Below are 18,683 nucleotides of genomic sequence, written 5' to 3'. Positions count from 1 at the left end.
AATATTCAAATAATTTTAGATTGTTCTTATATTATTCTGTTCTGAACAATGCCTTTCCGACTTTTTCAATACTCTGTTAGGATTTCAACAGACTGGGGAAGAATCTGTTGTGCAAAGTGTGCATTTCTCAAAGGTAATTTTTTACCCTGGGACACTGCTCTTCACAGTTGCTAGAACAGTCGCTCTGGAACTTCTTGGGAAGCCGCCGGCCTCAGTAGTCCCTCACATACTCTTCCACACTTTCTGATGAAATGCTGCAGTCTGGGGGCACCTGCGTGGCTCAGTCAGTTGAGGATCTGCCTTCAGTTCAGGTCATGATCTCAGGGTCCTGGGATGGAGCCCCGTGTCCAGCTCCCTGCTGAACAGGGAGTCTACTTCTTTCTCTTCTTTCTTGCTTTGCGCTCTCCCTCTCATTCAAATAAATAAATAAATAAATAAATAAATCCTAAAAAAAAAAAAAAGTAAAAGTAAAGAAACCCTGCATCCAACTTAATCATCCAGGCCTAAACATATACATGCAGAGCTGGGCTTACATGCAGACTTGCCATCCAGGATGTCAAATAAATTAAAAATGTGTGTCAATATCTTCCCAATAAATTGTAAACGACTATGACATCGTTTGGGTGGGTAGGTCAAGCTAAATCTAACCTGGAGTTCTGGAATAGAATTCACCCACCCTTTCTGATTAACAATTATGCCAACTTTTTTCTGTGGAGAATGGAGACTGGTTATGGAAATCAGATTTGTGCCTCTTCTAAATATGCAGACACATACTCCAAAACTTTCATTTGTAATTTTTTAACAAAGAAAAAAATAAGCTGAGAGAAAGCCAGGCTGCTTATCTTCTGAAATTTTGGACAAGATGTTTCTATCCCTACATAAAATAAAAATATCTAACATTTATTAAAAGTGCATTATATGCCAGGCACAGCCCTAAATCCTCCACTAATCCTTTATCAGCTCTCTGATTTAGAAATTGTACCATTTCCATTTTTACAGATTAAGAAGTAGAGACTCAGAAAAGTTAAGCGATTTGCCCAGGTCACAGAGCAGGTAAAGGGCTGGATTTTGATTCAAGCTCTGTTGAGGCTGCTTTACTTCTATTTTCTTAATTTTTTTCTTTTTAGAATTTAAAAAAATCTATAATCTATTTTGGATTTATTTTGAAACATGATGTGAAATGAGAAATCAATATTTTGTGTTCTACAAATGTAACCAATCGGCCTTATACCTTAAAATGTTACTTAATTTTAAATAAGTAAATGACAAAAGGAAACGTTTATGACATATGTCATATGGCAAGAATGGAGGAACACTAATCTGAATACATAGTGTAAGTAATATATATGATGATATATCTATAGTAATGTAGATGATACATATAGAACCATTGATATGATATCTTTTGAAGAGCTACATAGAAATATAATCCTGGGTACTGCTAAAGAGTCTGAGAACTTGCATCAGACTGCTTGGGTGGGTCTAAATCCTACATTTACCTCTTACTCCCTCTGGGCAGCCGCCTGCAAACTACTTAACTTCTCTGTGCCCTATCTCTCATCTATAAAATGAGGGTGATAATAATGCTATTACCTGAGGTGGCTAACAGGATTTAAAAAGTTGATCCATGCAAAACATTTGGCACTTTAAAAACACTGCACATATAAATATGTCAAATATATTTACAGTTGTTAAAACTGTATAGTGTAATGATATGCACTTTAATTTTTTCAGGTTGTCTATAGTTATTTGTTTGATTTGCTTTGCTTATTACACTCAGGAAAAAAATATTACTTTTTTAAAAGTCTGGTCTTAAGTGTTCCACTAATGCCGAAAGACTCTGATACCAAAAATCCCCCTTACCAACTCCCTTGTGAGATGTGCCTTTGCTGAGAAAACTCTCTTGTCTCCCTCACAGAAAACAAGCTGCTCATTTCCATAAGCTGATAACACTCGAGCATTAGAGCAAGGATTTGGTAAAAAAGGAAAAAAAATAGAATCTTTAAATAATAAATTGGAACTTTTTGGCATTATGAAAACAAGAAGCAATAAATGTAAATAACTCCCAGGTAAATCATCTCAAGTCCCCGAGGTGTTGTGAGAATCGGGAATATTTTCTACCGCATTACAATTTATAATTGGATCTTGAAGTCTCTTCAGTAATAGGTCTAGTAACAGGAGTGAGAATTAATCCTCAGTTCACACCTCGTTACATCACCGGAAATATCACAGAACTGGACTCCACATGAGACAGACAAGCCCCTGGGACTCTAATCCAGGTACTCTTACATGTAGGGAAATGCTGAGGTAGGAAAAGCTGATTATTCAAAATAATGCAGTTCTCTTGCTAAACTTCCCCAGGCTTTGGATAAAGCTAATGAAGCAGAGATTTATCTGTGTTTCTTCTGAGATGATTGATGAAAAAAATCAGCTGCAAATATCTGGGGAAACAACTGGGAGAAAAGCTTAATACGTTTCCTCCAGCCATGAGTCTGTCATGGCCATGTAATTACTAGTGTTCAGAGATTCAGCACGTGGAAGGAAAGCTAAGATACTAGTCTTGGCAACTCGGTACTCTTCTGGGAAATAATGGTTAAACATTTCCTCCTAGGCACCCCTGTTTCCACTTCAGACTCAGAAGGCTGAGAAATGAAAACAGTAGCTGTGTGACTTCATGCTTGTTTCTTGACCTCTCTGAACTTCATTTTCACCATCTGTCCAGTAAGAATACCTACCTTGCAGCTGTTCTGTGAGGGTTCCAGACAAGCCATTCAAAGTGCTTACCTTAAATAATGACCAACAGCACAGAAATGCAAACAATTATTAAGAGAATATTATGAAAAACTATATACTAACTAATTGGACAACATAGAAGTGGATAAATTTCTAGAAACATATAAATTACCAAAACTGAAACAGGAAGAAATAGAAAACTTGAAGAGACCAATAACCAGCAAAGAAATTGAACCAGTAATCAAAAAACTCCCAACAAACAAAAGTCCAAGACCAGATGGCTTCACAGGGTAATTCTACCAAACATTTAAAGAAGAGTTAATATGTATTCTTCTCAAACTATTCCAAAAAATAAAAATAAAAAAGGAAGGAAAACTTCCAAATTCATTCTATGAGGCCAGCATTACCCTGATACCAAAACCAGATGAAGACACCACAGAAGAGAACTACAGGCCAATATCCCTGATGAACATGGATGTGAAAATCCTCAACAAAATACTAGCAAACCAAATCCAACAATACATTATAAAAATCATTCACCACAATCAAGTGGGATTTATTCCTGGGTTGCAAAAGTGGTTCAATATTCACAAATCAATCAATGTGATACACCACGTTAATAAAAGAAAGGATAAGAACCATATGATAGCTTCAATAGATGCAGAAAAAGTAGTTGACAAAGTACAACATCTATTCATGATTTTTAAAAAACAACCCTTAATAAAGTGGGTTTAGAGGGAGCATATCTAAACATAATAAAGGCCACATATGAAAATCCCAAGCTAACATCATCCTTAATGCACAAAAGCTGGGAGCTTCTCTATGGTCAGAAACAAAACAGAGATGTCTACTCTCACCACTGTTCTTCAACACAGTACTGAAGTCTTAACCACAGCAATTGGACAACAGAAAGAAATAAAAGGCATACAAATCAGCAAGGAAGAAGTAAAACTTTCTCTATCTGCAGGCAACATGATGCTCTACATAGAAAACCTGAAAGACTCCACCAAGAACTGATGAACAAATTCAGTAAAGCAGCAGGATACAAAATCAATGTATAGAAATCTGTTGCATCTCTATACACTAATAATGAAGTAGCAGAAAGAAAAATTAAGGAATCAATCTCATTTACAATTGCACAAAAACAGTAAGACATCTAGAAATAAACCTAACCAGATAGGTGAAGAACGTGTACTATGAAAACTATAAAACACTGATGAAAGAAATAAAAGATGACACAAAGAAATGGAAAGACATTCCATGTTCATGTATACCTTGTTCATTTAACAAATATTGTTAAAATGTCTATACTACCCAAAGCAATTTATACATTCAGTGTAATCTATACCAAAATACCAACAATATTTTTCATAGAGCTAGACCAAACAATTCTAAAATTTGTATGGCACCACAAAAAAACCCAAATAGCCAAAGCAATCTTGAAAAAGAAAAGCAATGCTGGAGGCATCACAATTCCAGACTTCACATTATATTACAAAGCTGTAGTAATCAAAACAATATGATATTGCCACAAAAACAGACATATAGATCAATAGAATAGAATGGAAAACCCAGAAATGAACCCACAATTTTATGGTCAATTAAAATTTGACAAAGCAGGAAAAGCATATCCAATGGGAAAAGACAATCTCTTCAACAGATGATGTTGGGAAAACTAAACAACACACAAGAAAATGAAACTAAACCACTTTCTTACACTATACACAAAAATTCAACATGAATTAAAGACCTAAATTTAAGACCTGAAACTGTAAAAATCCTAGAGGAAAACACAGGCAATAACTTCTTTGATATTGGCTGTAGCAACTTCTTTCTAGATTTGTCTCCTGAGGCAAGGGAAACAAAAGCAAAAACAAACTTTTGGCTGAGACACCTGGTGGCTCAGTGGTGAAGTATCTGCCTTCGGCTCAGGGTGTGATCCCAGGGTCCCCAGATCGAGTCCCGTGTCCAGCTCCCTGGAGGGCGCCTGCTTCTCCCTCTGCCTGTGTCTCTGCCTCTCTCTGTGTCTCTCATGAATAAATAAATAAATAAATAAATAAATAAATAAATAAATAATCTTTAAAAAAAAAAAAAAAAAGGAGCCTTTCCACAGCGAAGGAAGCAATCAACAAAAAACAGACAATCTACCAAATGGGAGATTCAATAATTCAATAAGAGATTAGTATTCAAATATATAAAGAATTTATACAACTCAACACCTAAAAAATGAATAATCCCATTTTTAATTGGGCAGAAGACATGAACATTTTTTCAAAGAAGACATACAAATGGCCAACAGACACATGAAAAGATGCTCAATATCACTCATCATCAGGGAAATGCAAATCAGACTACAATGAAATATCACCTCACACCTGTCAGAATGTCCAAAATCAACAAAACAAGAAACAACAGGTGTTGTCAAGGATGCAGAGAAAGGGGGATCCTCTTACACTGTTGGTAGGAATGCAAACTGTTGTAGCCACTTTGGAAAACAGTATAGAGTTTTTTCAAAAAGTTAAAAATAGAACTACCCTTTGATTCAGCAATTGCACTACTAGGTAATTACCCAAAGAATACAAAAATACTAATTCAAAGGGATATATGCACCCTGATGTGTATCACAACATTATCTACAATAGCTAAATTATGGAAATAGCCCAAGTATCAATTGATTAGTGATGGGATAAAGATATATCTATATATATCTATATATATAGTGGATTATCACTCAACCATAAAAAAGACTGAAATCTTGCCATTTGTAAGGACACAGATGGAGCTACAGAGTATTATGCTAAGTGAAATAAGTCAGAGAAGGACAGACACTATATGATCTCATATGTGGAATTTAAGAAACAAAACAAAGGAGCAAAGGGGAAAAAGAGAGAGAGAGAGAGAGAGAGAGGCAAACCAAGAAACAGACTCTTAACTACAGAGAACAAACCAGAGGGGAGATGGGTGGGGGACTGCGTGAAGTAGATGATGAGGATTAAGGAGGGCACTTGTCATGATGAGCACCAGGTGGTGTATGGAAGTGTTGAATCATTACACTGTACACTTGAAACTAATATTATTCTATATGTTTATTAACAGGAATTTTTAAATTTCAAAAATAAAGTACTTACCTTAGAACCTGATACCTGATGGGTGCACTGTAACTATTAGCATAATCACTGAGGTTTTGATTTCAAGAGTCTTAGAAGGGTATCTGGGTCACCTGCTACTCCAACTTATTTGCTGATCTTTGATTTCCTTTAAGTAGAGAGAATAGTCTTTCTCCACTACCATACATAAGGCTTAGCTACAAAATATCTAGAAAGAGTAGCAACTCACTTAAGTGAGTTTAACTCACCTGAGTTAGAAATGATCCATGTTGGGGATCCCTGGGTGACTCAGCGGTTTGGCACCTGCCTTTGGCCCAGGGTGTGATCCTGGAGTCCCGGGATCGAGTCCCACATCAGGCTCCCTGCATGGGGCCTGCTTCTCCCTCTGCCTGTGTCTCTGTCTCTCTCTCTCTATGTCTATCATGAATAAATAAATAAAATCTTAAAAAAAAAAAAAAAGAAATGATCCATGTCAGATCATAGCGGGTTCTGAAGGGCTTTGTCCCCAGAGAAAGAAAACATTTGCCTAATCCCTCGAAGTAAGCATTTATTGAGCACTGATGTGCCAGGTTTGTATCAATCTCAGGAATGGAGGGATGACAAGCCTGTGGACATTGAAAATTATTCTCTCTCACCAGGCTCCTGTTTCTCACAGTCCAGGCCTCCTTGGCTTAGATGCACTCATTAGGTTACAAAGGTCCTCAGATTCTGGAGCACCCCAACGCTGCAACTCCTGCAACAGGGTCCTCCACAGAACATGTAATCATGAGTCTTAGTCCCCACACTCAAATGTACAAGAAATTGGTATCTCTTCATTTTCATTAAACTCAATTTAAATCAGTTTCCAAATGTAATCCCCTCCAAGCTAGGTGGAAATGCCATCTTAGTCACTGTTGAGCATTTACCTCTCTTGGGAGTCACTTTAGAATCCAGGAGAATTTTATGGTATCCAGAAGACAAGGAAAGAGCCCCTAACTTCCCATCCCCCAAGGCTGTCACCAACCCCCTCACTGTCCAGGCTGGCAGTGGTCTTCCCCACTCTCTGAGCTTCTATGGGTGCATAGATCTTGGGAAAGCAGAGAACTCTGGTGTCTTCAGCCACCCTTTGGTGTCTTGCCAGCCTGATGGGTACAGTCACTCTGCAATGTGAGCGTCCCACCATTTCTCCTCCTCCAAAGTGTGATCTCTTTCTGAATCCAGCAGGCTCCTTCTATCACAGAGCTTTGCAAACATTTTCTGTAAAGGGCCAGATAGCAAATATTTTAGGCTTTGCAGGCTCTATAATCTCTGTCACAACTACTCAGCATTCCTGCTGGAGCACCAAAGAAGCTGCAGACAATACATAAATGAACAAGTGTGGCTTTTTCCCAATGGTCATTTACTTATGGACTCTAAAATGTCATTTTCATAAAATTTTAAGATGTCACAAGCTTTTATTCTTCATTTGACTTTCATAATGTTCGGGTTATAAGGAAAAAGCAGATGGCAGGCCAGATTTGGCACATAGCCAATAGCTAGCCAACCCCTGCTCTACCCTCTCCTGGGCCTTGGAGCAATCCAGCATCATCTCTTCAGTGCAGGCAGACTTTTGGAAAACAAAAGTCATTCATTCATTCACTTGTTTAACAAAGCCTCGTAGGGTAACCAACAGTCCCAGATTGCCTGAGTTGAGGACTTTCTCGGGATGTGGGATTTTCAGTACAGCAATTTGGAAAATCCCCAGCAAACTAGGATAGTTAATTGCCCAACCTATTAGGTGTCAGGTAATGAAAGTTCAGGAATGAAGAAGACACTGTCGTCATCTTTGTGACTCTGATGGATCTTCAGGAAGGCAAAGGCCTTTGCTCACAACTCCTGTTCTCGGTTTGGGATCCACACCTCTTCCCATCCACCTCCATGCCCACTCCAGGACAGGGGATTGAGGGAAAATGCTTGGAGGAAAAAACCCACGTTATCATCTCAACAGACTGTCTGACCACACAGTGAAGTAGTTAGTGTTTTAAAAAAAAAAATCCAGCTGAGTAAATTTTAAAGATCTGATGGCTATATTTGGCAATTCATAAATCTAGCAGCATCCACTCTAGTGGATGGAAAGAAGCTCGCAAGAGCTACACAAGGCAGGAGATTTTACAGACAGAAGGAAGCAGGTACAGGAAGTTTTACTAGGAAATAAAACAAATGGGTCATTGCAAGGTGACTTTCCTTATAGTGTCCGTCAAGGCAGATTACCTAACTACAGCTGATCAGGTGATTCCATCTCTGGGAAACCCAAAATTATAATTAAGCTAAGCTTCATTTTGGTGACAAGGGGCTTAGCATAAGCAACTCCAGTTGGGGCTTGTCTTATTTTTAACAGTAGTATTGGTTCTAAGGGTCAAAGGAAGAGCAACAAGTATGAATAAGGAAGAGTTCCCTCAATGCAAGGTAAGTGAACCAACCCCTAACCACACATCTACCCAGGCTTCCAGAGTGGTCCAAGCACCTTTCATACCTAGACTCCTGTTGTCCTAATAAATGAGCACATCCCAAAATCACTTTATAAAAATCACAGACTAGGGAGCCTGGCTGGCTTAATCAGAAGAGCATGTAACTCTTGATCTCAGGGTTGTGAGTTTGAGTCTCACATTGGAGTAGAGATTACGTTTAAAAAAATTGTATACTATCTTACTTATGAAATCCTATTTGTCTAATTCCATGTTACATTTTGAAGCTTAATTGGATTTCATGGGAAAAGTATCGATTTCCACACTTTGGAAAAGTGTGGTCCAGGTGTGAACTCTCATCTCTTCCCTTGTCACCCACCCACCCACCTTTCCTTTATTGTCCCCCATGATAGAATTTGATAAAGTAATACAGTCCATTAGAGCCCTAGGAGCCTATTCAGGGCTTTTATTTAATTAGGAAAGTTTCCCACTCTGGGACCACATGCCAGAGTGGTGAGTGATGCCCAGACTGGATCTCACTCCCAATCGGGCCTCTCTGTCAGGTGGCTTTGTGCAGTGTACAACCTACACCACCATACAAAGCCATCCTGAGACAGCTTTGTCTGGCCCTTCAGGAAAGAAATCATACCCTTTGTCTGGAGCTGAAGAAACAAAAGGGAGGATGAATCTAATTGCATCAGACAGCTTAGGCCCTACTGTATCATATGTTCAGGGTAAATGGGATCCAAACTACTTGATTCTGACCCCAGAGCAGTAACTTGCTTCATAAGGAAGTGATTTCTGTCTCCCAATCACTTATGTTTTTGACAACTGGCTGTTTCTTGCCTGTAGTTCTCCTTGCAGAATGTGTCTGCAAAGGATGGGCTGAAACCAGGGCTGGGAAAGCTTTTGAAAGTCAGCCAGCCGGAAACTTGAAGACAAAAGGTCTTCAAACAGATATTATTTGCAACTCTGGGTTAAGCAGCTGCTAGGGGTGGGAGAGGATAATAAAAAGTGCACCCTAATTCAAGCTTCAAAGAGGGTCTTGTCTGGTTAGGTTGAGGGGGGTGGTTCAGGGTGACTCTAGAATAAATGCCTTTTTTTTTTTTTTCTAGAATAAATGCTTTTATACATCCACCATTCCCCCTCCCCCAGCTGAGGATTGTTAATCAGATACCTGTGGTGAAGTCCCCTAAATGAGCAGCCCCGGAAACCTTGCCTGACAGCTGGTAGTCAGGTTGCCATGTCAACAGGAAGAGACCCTATGGGATTTTGTTTACTCATCTCCATGTTCTCTGTCTGAATAGCTCTTAGCAGTGGGAAAAGCTTAGAAATCTGATCTGCGACCCCCAGACTACTTCTCCAGGCAATGGAATTATCTTGAGCCCTGTGGGGAAGACCAGGAGCCTGCAAAGGGAAGAGTGAGGAGGGATTGAGGCTTGACATGAACCATTCTGCTTGGTGGACAGGGGAATTAACATTTATGGTATCTATCATGTGTCTGAAATTCTGCTAGAAGCTATAGAGATTATGTTTTGTTTTATTCTTACAACTATCCGGTAGCATTGCTATTAGTATGCCCATTTTACAGATGAGCAAAGAAAGGCAAAAGGGTCAAACAGTAGAGCCATGGTTAACTAAGTGAGGATATATTCATAAGATAGATTATTACACAACTGTTTAAAAATCATATTTTGAAAGATAATTCATGATATATACACAAAACTGCACAATACTTGCATTCCAGCCCAGCCCCTCAGAAGCATGGACAGGTTGGGCAGGTTACTTACTTGTCTGAGCATCGATTTCTTTACCTACAAATGGGAATAAGGACACCTAGCCTTCAGTTTCAAAGGGGGATTCAGACAAAAGAGAGAGGAGGTTGAAACATGATGAGAGTGGAGCTAGGGTTTCATCTTGGTTTGTGCTCAGAAACAGACCTCGTGACAAAGATTTGAGGGCAAGTCATTTATTTGGGAAATAGTCCCACCAATGTGGGTAGAGGAGTGAGGAAGTAAGCCAGAATGGAAGGCAGCCAGTAAAGGATGTGTCCTCAAGCAGATACCGCTTTGGGGGACTGGGGTTTGAATCTGCTGGGGAGCTATGAGAGAATGTGACGTGTGCCTCAGTTGCCCCAGCTAAGGTTGAGGAAGCCACAGGGTTCACCCACCAGCTATCTGTCCAACACTGGGACCTGCTCCTAACACCTTGAGTGTGATGGTGCTGTTGGTTAGCTCAGGGCCAAGCAAGCTCCCACCACCAGGAAAAAGCCCTCAGGCAAAGATCTGCAGACACTCACATTGAGGATCTTTCTATGTGTAGAGTCAAGGGCTGAGACCAGGCACCAGCAGCATCTCCTACAACTCTGAGGGAAGCTCAGGATTCTGAGACACAGAGGGAAACAAAGAGAAGAAGCTTGCATGTTTTTTTTTAAGATTATTTTATTTATGTATTCATGAGACACACACAGAGAGAGAGGCAGAGGCAGAGGGAGAGGGAGAAGCAGGCTCCATGCAGGGAGCCCAACATAAGACTCTATCCCAGAGCACCAGGACCTTGCCTTGGGCCGAAGGCAGGCGCTCCACCGCTGAGCCACCCAAGCATCCTACATGTTATTTTTAAAATTTCATTCTGAGTCTAGAACATCTAGATCAACCTTAGGTCAACTTCACTTTTGAACCAGTAGATTTCCTTGTCAAATATTTCCAGTCATGAGTTTTTTTCCCTGGGCCCCAGAGCAGAAGGATCTGGTGAAGAAAACCATCCATTGGTGTCTGCCTCCAGGTCACCCTTGAAGGCTTTGTGCCTGAAGTAGAATCAGGCAATCTGCATTCAAATCCCTGGTGCTCCCCAGACTAACTCTGGCCTAGTCACGCATCCCCGGAGGTCTCAGTTTCCTTCCCTGTGAAGTGGGAATGATGCCTTCACACCATCTCCCTTTCTGAGCATAATGCTTTTTCTAAGCCTCTACTATGTGCCACACCCTGTACAATTAGAAATCGAAAGATAACTGAGAGGAGGTCCTTGCTTTAAAAGATCTTGCTATCTAATGTAGAAGACAAAGAAGGAAGCCAACAATAATCATGTAGTGAAAACTATGAGGAGAAGAGACGCAAATCCCACAAGCCTGAGAGCACAGAAGGAAATGGTTGGAAGAGAAAGAGCATTTGAATGAGGTGACTCATCTTGAGCTTTGGGTGGCCATGAGGATGCCCCTTGCAGACCTCCCATTGCCCGGGGTATCACTGGCTGAGGGTCCCCCCCCTGCCCCCAGCTGCTGGGGCTCTGGGCTCCATCTTAGCATGACCGCCTCGACTAGCACCACACCTCACCCATGGGCTGTGACATTGAGTGTGTCAAACACACTGGGACAGGCCTGTTCCTGGGAGCCGGCTTTGGCTCAAGGACTCCCTGACGGTGTTGCTGAACCTTTCTTAGACTGCAGAGCAATCCGGATGCTTCTGTTTAACCTTGCCTGTCTCTGCATGGTAGTTGATGGTTCTCCCAGCCTTCTGGGTCCCTCCCAATGTCTTTACACACAGACATAGTCTCTGAAAAAAAAAGAAAAAAAAGGAAAAAATCCTTGCACGCTTAATCCTGTGTTGGCATTTGCTTCACAGAAAACCCAGACTAAATGTCTTGAAGGAGAAGTAGCAGTTAGGTAGGCAAGGAAAGCCAGAACCCGCACACCAAGCAGGGGGAAGGCACGAGCACTGGCGAGGAGGCAGCAAGAAGCTAGTCCTGCTCGGTGAAAGGACTGGGCCAACGGAAGGGTGTCTGTTACCTAGTCGGGCAGGGAAGAAATGTGTGGAGGGGGAATTCGTTCCTGACCTAAAGGGTGCATTAGATAGGGATCTGAGTCTGACCATCCAGGACTCGTTAGGGAGTTTAGACTTTGTCCGGAGAAAACAGGAAGGCTTTGGAGAGCTTTAGGGAAAAGAGTAACAAAATCAGGTCTGCGTGGCTTCGGTGGCAAGGGAAGATGGATTAGAGGAGAGCAGGGCACTTGCAGGAATTCAGGGGAGTGATCACAGAGCCCGAACAGGGGAGGGTAAAGGTGATGCAGGAAAGACAGAAGGTAGGCTACCCAGGTTTCTATTGGAAGCAGCCTGTTAGGGATCCCTGGGTGGCGCAGCGGTTTGGCGCCTGCCGTTGGCCCAGGGCGCGATCCTGGAGACCCAGGATCGAATCCCACGTCGGGCTCCCGGTGCATGGAGCCTGCTTCTCCCTCTGCCTGTGTCTCTGCCTCTCTCTCTCTCTCTCTCTCTCTCTCTCTGTGACTATCATAAATAAATAAATAAATAAATAAATAAATAAATAAATAAATAAATAAATAAATAAATAAATAAATAAAGGAAGCAGCCTGTTGTATAGAAGCAGACAAGTGCCCTGGGAACAAAAGGAGAGGAGAGGAGAGGAGAAGAGAGGAGAGGAGAGGAGAGGAGACCATCGCACAGAAGCCCACCACCACTGCTCATTAAGTTCCATGACATTCACAACTTACAACTTGCATGAAATTTAGAAACACAAATAAGGTTGTCATTTCCCAAAAGAACTCCCCCAAATCCCCCATAGCCATTGAAATCATCCCGTGCAGCACACATTGCTAGAAATGTGGTTTGTTGAACCAGCAAGCTGGCCAAACAGTCAGACAGTGGAGAGCCTGTGCGGTTTGATGTGTCTGGGGAATGTGGAGGTGCAGAGCTCCTGGGGAGCTCTGCCTCAATCATAGGAGAGATCGGGGCTGGACATGGCCAAGGAGTGCTTAGCGTACCGGTAGAACTGTAAGCCGTGGGGCTCTAACAGGGTGTGCACACTCAGGAAGGACGGGAGGCCAGTGGATTCGTTCCCTAGGGCTGCTGTAACAAATGATCACAATCATGGTGACTTAAAACAACACAACTGTATTATTGTAACTTACAGTTTTTGAGGTCAGAAGTACAAAAAGGGCTTTTGGGGCTAAAATCAAAGTGTCAGCAGAGCTGCACCTTGGCAGCTCTGTAGCTCTAGGGGTACGTCTGTCCCTTGACTTTGCTCTTCTAGAGGCTGCCTGTGTCCCTTAGCTCCCAGCAATGACCCTGCTCCAATCTCCTTCTCTATCACCCTACTTTGTTCTGCTGCAATTCTGACCTTTTTACCTCTCCCTGACAATTGTAAGGACCCCTGTGATTACATCAAGTCCACTTAGATAATTCAGGAAAATCTCCCTGATTCACATCCGTAACTTAATCACAACAGCAAAGACTCTTTTGCTATGTAAGCTCACATATTCATGAGTTCTGGGGATGGGGTGTGCACATCTCTGGGGGACTCTTACTCTGCCTCCTGTAACCAGGGGCCAACTCCTAGAAAACATGATGATTTATGGAACAACAAGCCCTGGGGCAGGAGAGATCAAGACCTAAGGCAGGATGAGTTCCTGGGAGTTACCAGTGATATTTTCAATTCCAAGAGTATCTTAGCTCTAGTTAAGTTGCTGTATTGAGAAGTGAAGTTTGGCTCTTTTCCCCTCTCTTCCTGCCTGTGATCTACTTCACCAGCTCAAGAGTGAGAAGCTATTTTGGGAGGAAGAAAAGCCCTTCAGGCAGTATAGGGATATGCAAGAAAGCATTGCAAGGCCTGGAATCATATCATCATTATCCTTCTGAAGTTCCTCCTCTCCAGAGGGAAATAGCCCTCTTCTGAAGGGTTCACGGGCTCATCTCCCTCCCTGAAAGGTCTGTGGCCTCCTGTTCCACATTGTGGGGTAAATCTGGGCTCTGGGGGAACTCCTGGAAGCCCATGCAGCTCCTAGCTCGGCCCCTTCCTGCTTGAAAAGTCACGCCTCCACATCTGATGACTTTATGACTCTATGGCAAAGCTGAGAAAGCTGGGATGTCATGCTCTCCTCCAGACTCAAGGTCAAAATGAGCAGCTTCTCCCTGACACTTTGCTTGGAAGATGGTTGGCTTCAGCAGTTTGGGAGAGACTGGATAATTTATTGATGTGAAAAGACCACCGTGCATTTTCTCCTCAGCTTCAAGCAGGCAGTCTGGCCCTTGCAATTTCCTTGCCTCAAGAATTTTTTTGTCACCAGCAACAGCGTAAACCCAACTATGAGATGATGCCAGACCCTGGCGATGTCTTGGGTCAAGTTCCCCGCAAGAAAACCCTGCGACGAGGAATCGCTTGCAAGTGACTTATTAAGGAAGTGCTCCCCGGAGAAGCTGCTGAGGAACAGAGGAAGCGAGAGAGGGAAGGGGGAGAGACTCACGGAAGTGCAATATCCTGCAAAGGTGCCATCTCAGCCTGATTCCTTAGGAAGCACTGGGGGGCAGGGTGCAAATTATACCTCAGAGTTTGTCCTGCTAAAAGTAAAGGATCTGGGCTTTCACAGCCCAAGTGGTTGGCTTTGGGCACCGTTTCCAGCTCTCTGCAACTACACTGAGCATAAACAGTGCCCAGCATAGAGGAGATGCTCAGCAAATATTGTTGAATACATTGATAACTATCGTGATTCTTGTCCTTGGCTCTTTATTGTTGTTCCTGTTGTTGCAACATTATATAAGATATATGGTGTGTACAGGAGTCAGGACAGGGTGTGCACCCCCCCACACACACACACACCTGTGGCCTCAAATACAGGCACCTCGTGTGTGCTGCAGGCATAATCTCAACTCATGGTTTGTTCTTGCATATGAAGCAGGTGCTGCTGGTCCATAACCAGCACCAGTTTTTACAAAATGTCATTTCTCTGCAGCCCAATACAGATGGGATAATGCAAGGGAAGGATACAAAACTGGGCATCTTATACTGGAATTTACCCAAAAAATAAGAGGATGACAAAAAGAAAGGGAAGGTCAAGGAGACCTGGAGGATAAATGTGGCCTATTTACACTTGAGACTCAATCTTCCCTCACCGATCGTCTTGGAAATGGAGCCCAGCCCGGCAATCAGACAAACCAGAGCTGAAAAGATCCTTCGGCCTTTCTGAGGTGGCCTTGGGGGAGTAAGTCTCTGTTTCCTCGTTTCCTCGTTCGTAAAACTGGGAATGATGGGATTTGTCCCCTCCTCCCATGATTATTTTGAGGAATGAATGAGTTAGTGAGTGAGGAAATGCTTCTACTGGGCCTCACAAGGAGTCCTCCACCGTTGCTATGGTCTTCCTTATTTGGCTTTTAATTCTCTCATGATGTTCCCTCTGCTCAAATTATTTATTCATTCACTCAATCAATACGCATTGGGTGCTGACTCAGTGCCAGGTACCAGAGGAGGCCCAGAAAACACAATAGAATGTAAGACAGGTGTTTACGGACTAACAGTAACACGGGTAATAATAAAGCATCTATTATTTCCTATAGATCAGCTTCGATTCCAAGTGCTTTATATATACTACCTCATTTAATATCCTCACCACATCTCTATGAAGTTGGTCCTTTTGTCCTCCTCATTAGACAGCCAGGATTTGAGGGGCTAACTTACTCACATCAGGTCACACCACCCATGGGGAAGCTGGGGATTGAACCCAGGCCAGCTGGGTCTAGAGCTCTTCTGTTTCATCACAAAAGGATATGATATAAAACCCCCAGGCCTTTGCCAGGGTGTTCAGTTGATCACCACTATGTGACAGGAGGTTGTCAACCAGTCTATAAGCCCAAAGTTCAGGAATACTCAGAACTCAACAAACCCAATGGAATTTGAGGGCTTTCAGTGGATAACAAATTCTTCTCCTACTAGACTAAAGTTGTGACAAATCTAATTGAATCCTGGAAGCTGTATGATTGCTTGTGATTTGCCCAGGATGAATGGCTCTGCTTGTCTTCATTTCAAAAAGCATTGCTTCCTGCCTGCGGCACACGGCCCTAGAGAATACATATTCTCTCCCCAGAAAATCAGCAAAAACTAATTTCCAAAATATTTCCAACAATCCTCCAACCCACAAGCCCAGTCAAATGAAATTAAATTCCACCTTTCTTGAAGGTGAGTCTTTTTTAAAGAGTGAGCAATAGACTCATGTTTCATTTCAAATCTCCAAACACTGAGGCTATTGATCTTGGGAAGTGTAAAGATTAATATTTCTGAAGAGGATACATGAAGGGAAATACCTAGGCAATTACAAATGACATCCAACAAAGAAAAATAAGTAAATATTTAATAAGTTGAAGGAACTAATATGGGAGAAAACTAAGAAGAGGTGGAAGGTCAGAATGTGTGTATATACATATATGTGTATGTTTACACGTGTATATACATTCGTGTGTGTCTATGCACATATATACATCTGTGTGTGTACACACATATAGACAACCGTAGACACACATATATACCCATGTGTGTATGGACACAGAGAGAGAAATTTTACTTGGGAAAAACTCCTCTCTCAATTTATATTAGGCCAGAGAACCACTCCAGTGCTATCCCCAAAATGTGCATTTCTCTACCCAGCCCCTTTTAAAACCTAAAAAGAAAACCAGGCAGATGATGAGAAATGAAGGTAGAACACTGAATCTGCAAAGACAAAGAGCCTTTGGAGCTGTCAGTTTGTTATCAAGAGGAAAGAACTCCTTTCTGGGACATCTAGGGAACAAGAAATGAAGAGACAAAATTAGGTTAGACTTGATGCTTATATCCCCTGAAATGCACAGCATAGAACTTAACTACAGGCAAGTCTTCAAAAAAGTTAAAATTCTTTTTCTCTTGAGAGAAAAATCTTTGCCTCCAGAGCTTCTGACTAAATTCCAGCATAGATCAACCCCGTGGGGAAAAAAAGAGGGGCCCTGTATCATAGTGAGGTTGTGGAAATCAAATGAGTTACTATGTATAAAATCCTTAAAGGAGTCCCTGTCACCTGGCAGGTGTTATATATTAGGGATAATGGATTTTTCCATTTTAATAAGACCATTTGGGCAATGGGGTAAATGGGGGGGGGGGGCGGGTGAACTGGAGGATTGAACATAAAGACAGGAAGATCCTCTAGGAAATTGTGACAGGAATCCTGGGGAAGGATGGTGGTGGCCTGCACTCGCTGGCTATGTTCAAGACGGAGAGGAAGAGAACCCCTCAGGTGAATATAGGAGGTAAGACTGCCAGGTCATGGCAAGAGTTGACTTTGAGTTGAGAAGTGATTGGAGACATTGTAGGTGACATCTAAGTTGTTTGGGCAAATGAGAAGATCGCAGTGCCATTTACTAAGATGTGAAACACAGAAGTGGTGCATTGGTTGGAAAATTCAGGCTTCATGACCCACAGCCTTCAACGATTTTTCAGGTCAAGTGATTTCCAAATGGTTTCAGAACCAAGGTTCCCAGTGTGGTTTTGAAACCTTGAGGTTCTGGCTTCAAGTCATGACTCTGCTATTTGTTGGCTCTGTGCCCTTGGATATATTAGTAAGCATTTCTGTGTCTCATTCCTTCATCTATAAAATGAGATGATAACAAAAATCTACCTCATAGAATTACAGGACTTCAATCCTCTATGTAGGGTACTTGGCATGGAGTCCGGCACGTGCAGGTGTTCTCTATATATTTTAGTCCGTGGTGTCTTTATGTTATTATTGACTACAAAGTCAATATGCATACTGAGCATCTGAGTTATTCGTCTCCGAATGGATTCAGGTGGTCTAAGCCTCTCTTAAATTATCGTGCTCCCACGCTACAAGGCAGTCATTTCAGGCATTGGTAACCTTCTCTATCCCTTCTCGCTGACATTTCTCCTTCCTCACTCACCCTCCAAGCCACAGTTTTAAGCTTACTTCCTCTTGGCAGCTCACCCTGGAATCCCCAGCCCCACACCAGGTGAGGAATCTTTGCGCTGATACTCTGGCTTCATTTTTGTATCATCATCACAAATGTATTTATATGTGTGTATATGTATATATAAATAATTTATTTATACATTTATATAAATATATTTAATGTATATATTATTTATATATTATTATATTAATATTATATTATTATATATAAATAAATTTATATATTTAAATAAATATATTTAATGTATATATTATCATATATAAAAATATATTATGTAATTATCATATACACATATATGTTTGTGGAGAGAGAAAAAAATGTTAAATCTTTTAATGTTCAGCTCCCCAAATTAATCTCTAAACTCCGTGAAGGCGGGAACCATTATATGATCACATCCCCAGTGCTTCATTTAGGGCTTGGCAAGAAACTAGAACTTGATAAATAATTGTGGAATAAAGAACAGTATGATGGTATTTAAAGTATTGTTTGCAAACTTATTCCGAATGTTCCTCCCCCTACCAAATACAAAGAAAGTCCTACTCTCTATTGTTATTTCCTGGCTGTTTTCTTAGTGAAGAAACACTAACCAAGGGCCCCAGGGGGACACACACACACACACACACACACACAAACACACACGTGTCTCATTTTCAGGCTCTCAGATGCTTCTGCTACAAGATTATTCA

At 41.6% G+C, this 18,683-nt stretch overlaps 1 long non-coding RNA gene across 2 annotated transcripts in view; it reads right to left on the bottom strand.

Annotated features, from left to right (window-relative positions):
- Positions 1 to 15,747, bottom strand: part of LOC144289806 (uncharacterized) — a 128,883-nt gene extending 113,136 nt beyond the window's left edge. The window contains exon 1 of one of the 2 annotated variants that reach the window (XR_013357779.1): positions 15,657 to 15,747. This is a non-coding gene — a long non-coding RNA (uncharacterized LOC144289806). Of the gene's footprint in view, positions 1 to 145; positions 418 to 15,656 lie in introns of those variants that run through there. The other variant, XR_013357778.1, reaches the window with a different exon arrangement.
- Between the last annotated feature and the right edge of the window lie 2,936 nt (positions 15,748 to 18,683).

Source organism: Canis aureus, chromosome 19, assembly GCF_053574225.1.
Source record: "Canis aureus isolate CA01 chromosome 19, VMU_Caureus_v.1.0, whole genome shotgun sequence".
Lineage (NCBI taxonomy): Eukaryota > Metazoa > Chordata > Mammalia > Carnivora > Canidae > Canis > Canis aureus.
The sequence above is the reverse complement of the archived record's forward strand: the minus strand, read 5'-3'. Positions and strand labels throughout refer to the sequence as shown.